Below are 7242 nucleotides of genomic sequence, written 5' to 3'. Positions count from 1 at the left end.
TGCATGTTTTCATGTCAACATCTGAAGCTAACTTATTTTGAAATGCATCCTAACAAAAAAGTTGAAATAAAAAAGTATGATCACAGATATTAAATGAATGCCTAAACTACTAAGAATTTGACCGCAACTGTACATATGTATATATGTACATATATATATGTTTGCGTGTATGTTTGCTAAAAGTAGCAACAGCAACTATACAAATGTTAATGCCCAACTTGACCTCAACTTTCAGAGCTGTGCGTTTAGTTGCCACCGATGCCAACTTCATGCTGCATAAAGTGTTTCATAAATAACAATAAAAGTCGAAGAGTTCAAACATAAACACATACATATATACACTACATTGTGTTTTATTGATATCGAACCGCCAAACTGGCCGTCAACGTCACGAGCAACAAAGCGCTGCGCCAACTTGCCGCAAGATGCGCAACAATTGAACCTGTCCAAGCGCTGTGTTGCACGTCCAACACATAACGGTGCATGTACAAATTCGGCTTTTATTGCAGCTTCCATTTGTTGTTTTTGCTATTATAATTTGCAGTGCTGTTGTTGTCGTTGCACACAACAACGGGTGATAAAGTGAAAGATGGCCTGCAGTCAAAGCCACCGCAGCGAAAGAGAGCAGAAAAAAAGCAAATAAAGGTAACAAAGAAAGAAAAAAATACAAATAAAAATAAAAATAACAACACTAAAACCATTGTAAAGCTGTAGTTAAAAGCAAACAAGAAAAATAAATAAATATTAAATCAGTGCTGCCTCAGCAGTGAAGAAATCAACCGCAAAGCTACAAACCACCGCTACACCGCTTATTGGCGTTGTAATTGTTGTTGCGCGCGCGCTGTTTCAAGCCGCTCATTTGTTTGCCGAGTTGGTAATGGCAAGTTCGCGACCGGCAGTTCAACACCATCAGCGGCCAGCTACGGCGTCTGCCCCCAAGCGACGCAACCGCATTGACTTATGAATTGAATTATGGGAAGTAAAACAATTTGGGTGGGCAAGCAGCGTTGAGCGCGTTGTGCCCATGCGCCACATACTGACCACAGTCGCTGCTGTTGCGGCCGCTTTTGTTATTGCTGTTGTTGTTGTGCGCATAAATTGTTGTTTTTTTCGTATTTTATTTATGCATAAAATGCGGTTGCCAGCAATTCACCGGAATATAATTCAGTTCACTTCATTTTCTGCTCGTTTTTTTCCTCTTAATTTTTCTTCTTCTTCTTGTTTGCCACTGCAAGTTGTTGCCGTTTGGCTTTTTATGGTCATAAAATGAAAGGCCAATACGCAGAAAATACGGGCGCAAATCAACAAAGCGAAATGCAACACATAATTGTACGCTGCGCGACACAAAACAGCGAAATATTGCAATGCAAAAAGCGCAAAGCGACAACAAAAACCAAAAAAAGTAAAAAGGTTGTTGCATTGCAGCAAGAAGCGCGGCAAAGTGCCTGCGCATGCGTAATAAGTGGGTGCCGAATTTTTTCCTGCCGCCATTCTTTATTTGGCATTTAAGCCGTTCGAGATTTGTAAACGCCGATTGAATGCCTTTCTTCGTGTTTCATTCGATTTCGGTTTATTTTTTTGCTTTGCATTCATAATTTCTTGTAAAGTACCAGCCGGGAATTGTTGTTGCATGCTGCTAGCAAACACATTATTAAATTATGGAAATTCCGCGAAATTTCATTTTCGAATTTGCAGATTTAATGATTGATATTGAAATGCGATTGTCGTGCAACAGCAGTGGCGTTGGTATTTGCCGTTTTTCGTGGGAATTCAGCGGAACTTTAAGCGAGTTTTAACACAAGTTTTGTTGTAACTGATAATTTTCATTTACTTAACGTTTTGCTGGAGGCTCTTAGTCATATATTAAAAGATATTTTCTATGGACGAATGATCCGATCACTATAAAATTTTCTGCATATTCTGTTAATAGTTCTCCATGCAATGATGTGTATTAGTTTAGACAGTCAAATAAAGCCACAAAATTGTGGTAAAAAATATTGTCGATTTTGATTTATTTTTTCAACGATAAGATGATACATATATCTTCTAGTAGACTGTTAGGTTTTAGCCAATCCATCCATCCTTACAAAAATTTACAGTTTATTTTGAAAGACAGGCGATTTGCATTTTATATCTAAGGAACAAAAAAATAAATAAATAACTAGGGAATTAAAGAACAAAAAATAAATAAATTATTTTGTATTGTTTTTACAAATATTCTCCATTAAAATCTATACTTTTTGTTTACTGTTAAACGTTGTTCTAATGGTATGGTTGCGATATATCCAGGCAGGCAGGCCACCATTTGCTTGAAAGCGCTTCATGCACGAACAGCTTTGTTGGATTTACATAGCTCATCTTGAAACACCCATACATTCAACATAAATAGCATAGAAAGCCTTATCGAGCAACTTAGCGGATTTGATCATAATACAGATTTTTTCCACCTCAGCTTTTCTTATGTTGAAGTATTGGAAAGTTGTGGCAGTCATATCGTCTCTGAATGCGGGACATTTGCAGAGATACAAGGATAATGTTCCAGTGTTTCATCACCCTCCACGCATGCTCTGCATTACGCCGAATCTAGTTTTCTAAAGTTAGAGAGTTTAAGTGATGTATCCTATGTTGTCTCAATAATTTTACTAAGTTTCCTATTGTCAAGGAGTAGAAGTTGATTGGCCTGTTTACCATCGACACTACCCCATAATAACTTTGTGATATGTTCTTTGTTGCTAGTGTTTTCAGAGCTGAGGTGTTCCTTTAGTTGCCATTGCTTTAAAGAACCCTTGAATCAGCTGAATGGTCTGGGGCAGCTTGGAATAATTGTGTTCCCTGAGTGTGCTAACTCGTCTATCTTTTTGCTTCCCTCCATTCTTATACGACTGGTTATATATGCATATACTTCGATAACATTAACCGAGTTACCTACTGAGAATCTAGCTATTGCCTGTTGCATAACCTAACGCAGTGAGACTTAGTATTGTTTAGCTTTAAATGCCTCTTGGCGATCCACTAAATGCTTTATGAACTTGCTGGTTGAATCAGAAGCCCACTTGTCACTGTCTCAAACCAAGCAAATGCCCACTATGGGAAATTAATTTCAATATTAATCTTAAACTGTTTCGCCTCATCGCTTTAGCTCGCCTTCACACGGATGTTTTTTAGCTACCTAAAGGATACTTGCTCTAAGACCGGAAGTCGTGAGCTGCTGGAGCCATATGCAAAAGAATCGTTTCTGGCCATTACCAAGTGAATGCCGCTCATAGAATGATTCCATCCTCCTTCAATATTGATTATTTTAGTTGCAAATATTTTGTTAAGTGAGCTTGGATGTCTTACACATGTATCTAAGTCTATGCAATACCACATAGCTACATGTCGGCCCACTGTTTCAGCCATTCGTTGAGGCTACTTTGTCTTTCTTGTTTCATCTCTTCTTTCGTTAAGAGAGTGCCAGTGTTTTTCGTTTCATCTAATGCTTGCTGAATTTCCAAACGAACCGGTGCTGGGTCTAAATCGATATACTTCTGGCTCAATTAATTATTTGCCCTTTGGAAAATCCATATCATTGGAATGCTAAAAACCGTAACTATACTGAGGTACTAAATACCGTTTATTTTTCTTCTTTTCGTTTAATTTTCGTTACGTACTTTGTAAGAAAAATGTTTTCCTTGGAAGAAAGTGTGTCTTTTTGGGTATTACAAACTTCAACTTAATAAACACCCACATATTGATACCCACAAGTTTATTATGAGATCGGCACTAAACGCAATGCACAGCTTAGTTAACTTTTTAGCCAAATAATTTAGAAGTAATTAGAATTCTTAGATTCCCTGTGAATTGCTTAGAATTTTTCTAAAATTTGTAAAACAGTTTTCTATAAAACACACATAATAATGCGTATTTCAATGCGAATGCTCAGCGCAAATCGACACTAACTACTTTCAGTAACAAAAGCAAGAGTCAAGCCAACAGCATACGGCTGCCTCATAAACTAACGCCTACATAATCCGTTAATCTACCGCCAATAACAAAAACTCCAAACAAAACGCCATAAAACAATAAAAACCGCACTTGCCAAGACAATAGAAGCATTCGAAAATAATTGTATAAAATTGAAATAAAATAATTAAAACAACAACAGCAAACAATGCAGGCAGTGTGCAAAAAAAAAACTGGCCCAGAAGTGCTGTGGGCGCTCTTTATTGCGCCGATTGTTGGTTAATGAAAAATGTTACTGAAATAAAAGACTGCAGATACAAACTTCGCCAACAAATGGACGCGGACGCGTGTCGGTGACAGTAACTGCCAGCCGACGATGGCGGCAAGTGCGCTGGTGAATGTTGTTTGTGCGCCAATATGGCCGGAAAATATAGATGTATGTATGTATGTCTGTATATATATACTTATATAAATATAATATACATATTTACATATGGTAATTTCATTGTACATGTAAACTATACATTTATTGTTGTATGCTCACGTGTGGCACACTTGTGTGCTGGCGTTATTTGAATTATGTTTACTGTTACATATTTTCACCTACTTATTCATATTTTCTGCAAGTGATATGCAAACACACATATACACACTTGTATATATGTGTGCTTGCAGTAAAATGCACCAGATTAAGAGCATAATGCAGTTTGCTATTTGTCTTTCTGGCACTCCTTCAAGGTAGTAAAAATTTATAACCCAAACAGAAAAATAGAACAAATAAAAAATAAATAAAAAACACAAAAACAAAGAGCAAAAAAGGAATTGAAAATTATCAAATAAATTTGAAATCCAATAAGCGCCAAGAGTTGAATTTTTAATCAAAAAAATAACAAATCGAAAAAAAATTCTTTGCCTGACAATCTCTTGAGCAGTTTTTCGGCAGTGTGTTGTTGTTGTAAGCAAAAACAAAAGGTTTCTTTTTTTTTTCATAACTTTTTTTTACTAATTTTCATTGGTTCATTGGCAAAAAAAATAAATGTCGTCACGCCACCATGGCAGGCGCCTAACAGACGTTACCTCTTGAGGGCTGGGAACTTATTGCGTGTACCACGAGCACTCTGCCAAGCCACAACAAATACACTACAATGTTAGAACTTAGTTGTACTGTAAAAAAGACGAAAAATAAAAGTTTGTTTATTATTTGCAGTAAGTCCAAAAGGCATTTTATAAGTTCAGAATATTTTTTTAATAGAGTTGCCAATTAATTTATATTTCAATTTAATTTATTAATCAGTAAATATTAGTATAAAGTAATCTAATATAGTTAGTGATTATAAGTTCCATACGAAATTCTATGAATATCTTCAGAAGGAGGTTGCCAGACTGTGTTTTTTACAAAAATCGTAAAATATACTTTCTAGCACAGTGTTCTTTAAAATTTACTTGTCAAATAGAGTTCAACTCTTTGGAAACAAACTATATATTTAGAAAAAAAATAGTTTTAATAAGTTCATAGCAACACTACAAAGATGTAGATATGTGCTAATGCCTTAACTGAAGTGAAATTGATAATGTTATTAACACACTATTTTAGATTACCAAAAACTTCACAACGATATTTTTTAAGCAAAAATCACGTCGAGAAAGACAAAAAATTTGCAGAATTTTTTTCTGGGAAATCTTTTAATTTTATTGTTCCAAAATTTTTAAAAACTGAGTATTGGTAAAAATATTTATTTCGAAAGGAACACCGTGAAAATAAGTTAAAAGTTTTGACTAAAAATGGCAGTTTTCCAAAAAAAAAAAATAAATTTTTTACCAAAATTTCGACCTTAAATTGTTTATAAAAACAAAAAAAAGAAATAAAGAAAAAATCTTCGATTAAATAAAAAAATATTTAAGAACATTTAATAAGAAAGTATAAAAAAAAAAAAAATTGTTAGACAAATATACTTGAATTTGTATAAAAAAATAGAATTATGACTTTTTTTACATTTGTAACAACTTTTTTTTTTCTTGAAATTTGAGTTGCCATCACAATATTTTCAATAATATAAATTATTCATATTTAATAAAATTGTACAACCGAAAATACAAAATTATTTTTTCTGTTATTAAAAATGCAGCCGTAGATCTCCCATTTTCACCTTTCCTTTTTACAGTTCTTTTCATAAGTTGGCTACACTAGTGCCTATTGGATATGAGTTAATTTCAATAAGTCACGAATATACATTTTAGCTATAACCAATAGGTTGCAACATATTTTTGATTTCCTCGGGTGAAAAACAGCCTTTTTCAACAATTATTTTCTCATATAAGTGAAAAATTAAATATTTTAGTGGTACTTTTTATTGTTACAAACATACACTGTTAACGAAGAAATTCTGAAATTTTTGGAAAAAAAAGTATTTTAAACTCGGCTATTGCCCGTCGGAAACAAATTCGACCGCGATAGCAGGATAACTCCTTACAGGATCATCTGAATTGCAAGAAAAAAAATTGAATATTAGATTTTTTTAAATTTAATTTTGCTAAATTCATAACGCGTCCAAGTGCTTCAATATTTTTCTTACCATAAAGTGTGTTTAACTCATTCTAGCGTTGAAGAATAGGGTTGCCATCAATTATTTGAATTTAAATATCAATCATATATATTATTCAGTATTTTAAAATTAAAATTTAAAATAAAAAAAATCAGAAAAATTAGAAAATGGGCGAATCTATATTTCCGGCTAAACTACCATCAGCCGTTTTCAAACCATAAAAATTCAACCACGCCTTCTTTATCCCGACTTCACATTGTCCGCAAATTAGTTTTCCCTTAATATTTTTCTTGTATATTTTCATTTTCAATCTAGTATGAATTTCTTTATTTTTAATAGATATATAATAAAAATTTAAACTTTTAAAATAAATATAAATTATTTAAATCTTAGTTTTGTATGCATTACTGTATGCATATATATATATTTTCTATGCAGGCATATCCGATTTCTTGCTCACTTTTAAGTACATTATAAAACAATAAAAGAAACTTGTTGATAATTATGTGTGAAATTATTTTGGCTACGCTGCTGCTTTGTAATTTCTTGAAGTTCAATCTGCCCAATAAAGATTGTTGAAAGATTTCTTCATATTGTGTGAATTTTGTGGTTTCTAGTTTATGTTGTTTAAGTGCACCCTTGACATTAATAATCACTGAATTTGCCGAAAGATTTATGAGTTAGAATGTGTGTTGATTAGACAACAGCATAAAACAATAGAAGAAAAACATACAAAATCAGCAATTAATGCTCAGTG

Source organism: Bactrocera tryoni, chromosome 5, assembly GCF_016617805.1.
Source record: "Bactrocera tryoni isolate S06 chromosome 5, CSIRO_BtryS06_freeze2, whole genome shotgun sequence".
Taxonomy (NCBI): Eukaryota; Metazoa; Arthropoda; class Insecta; order Diptera; family Tephritidae; genus Bactrocera; species Bactrocera tryoni.
This window is presented reverse-complemented; position numbering follows the sequence as displayed.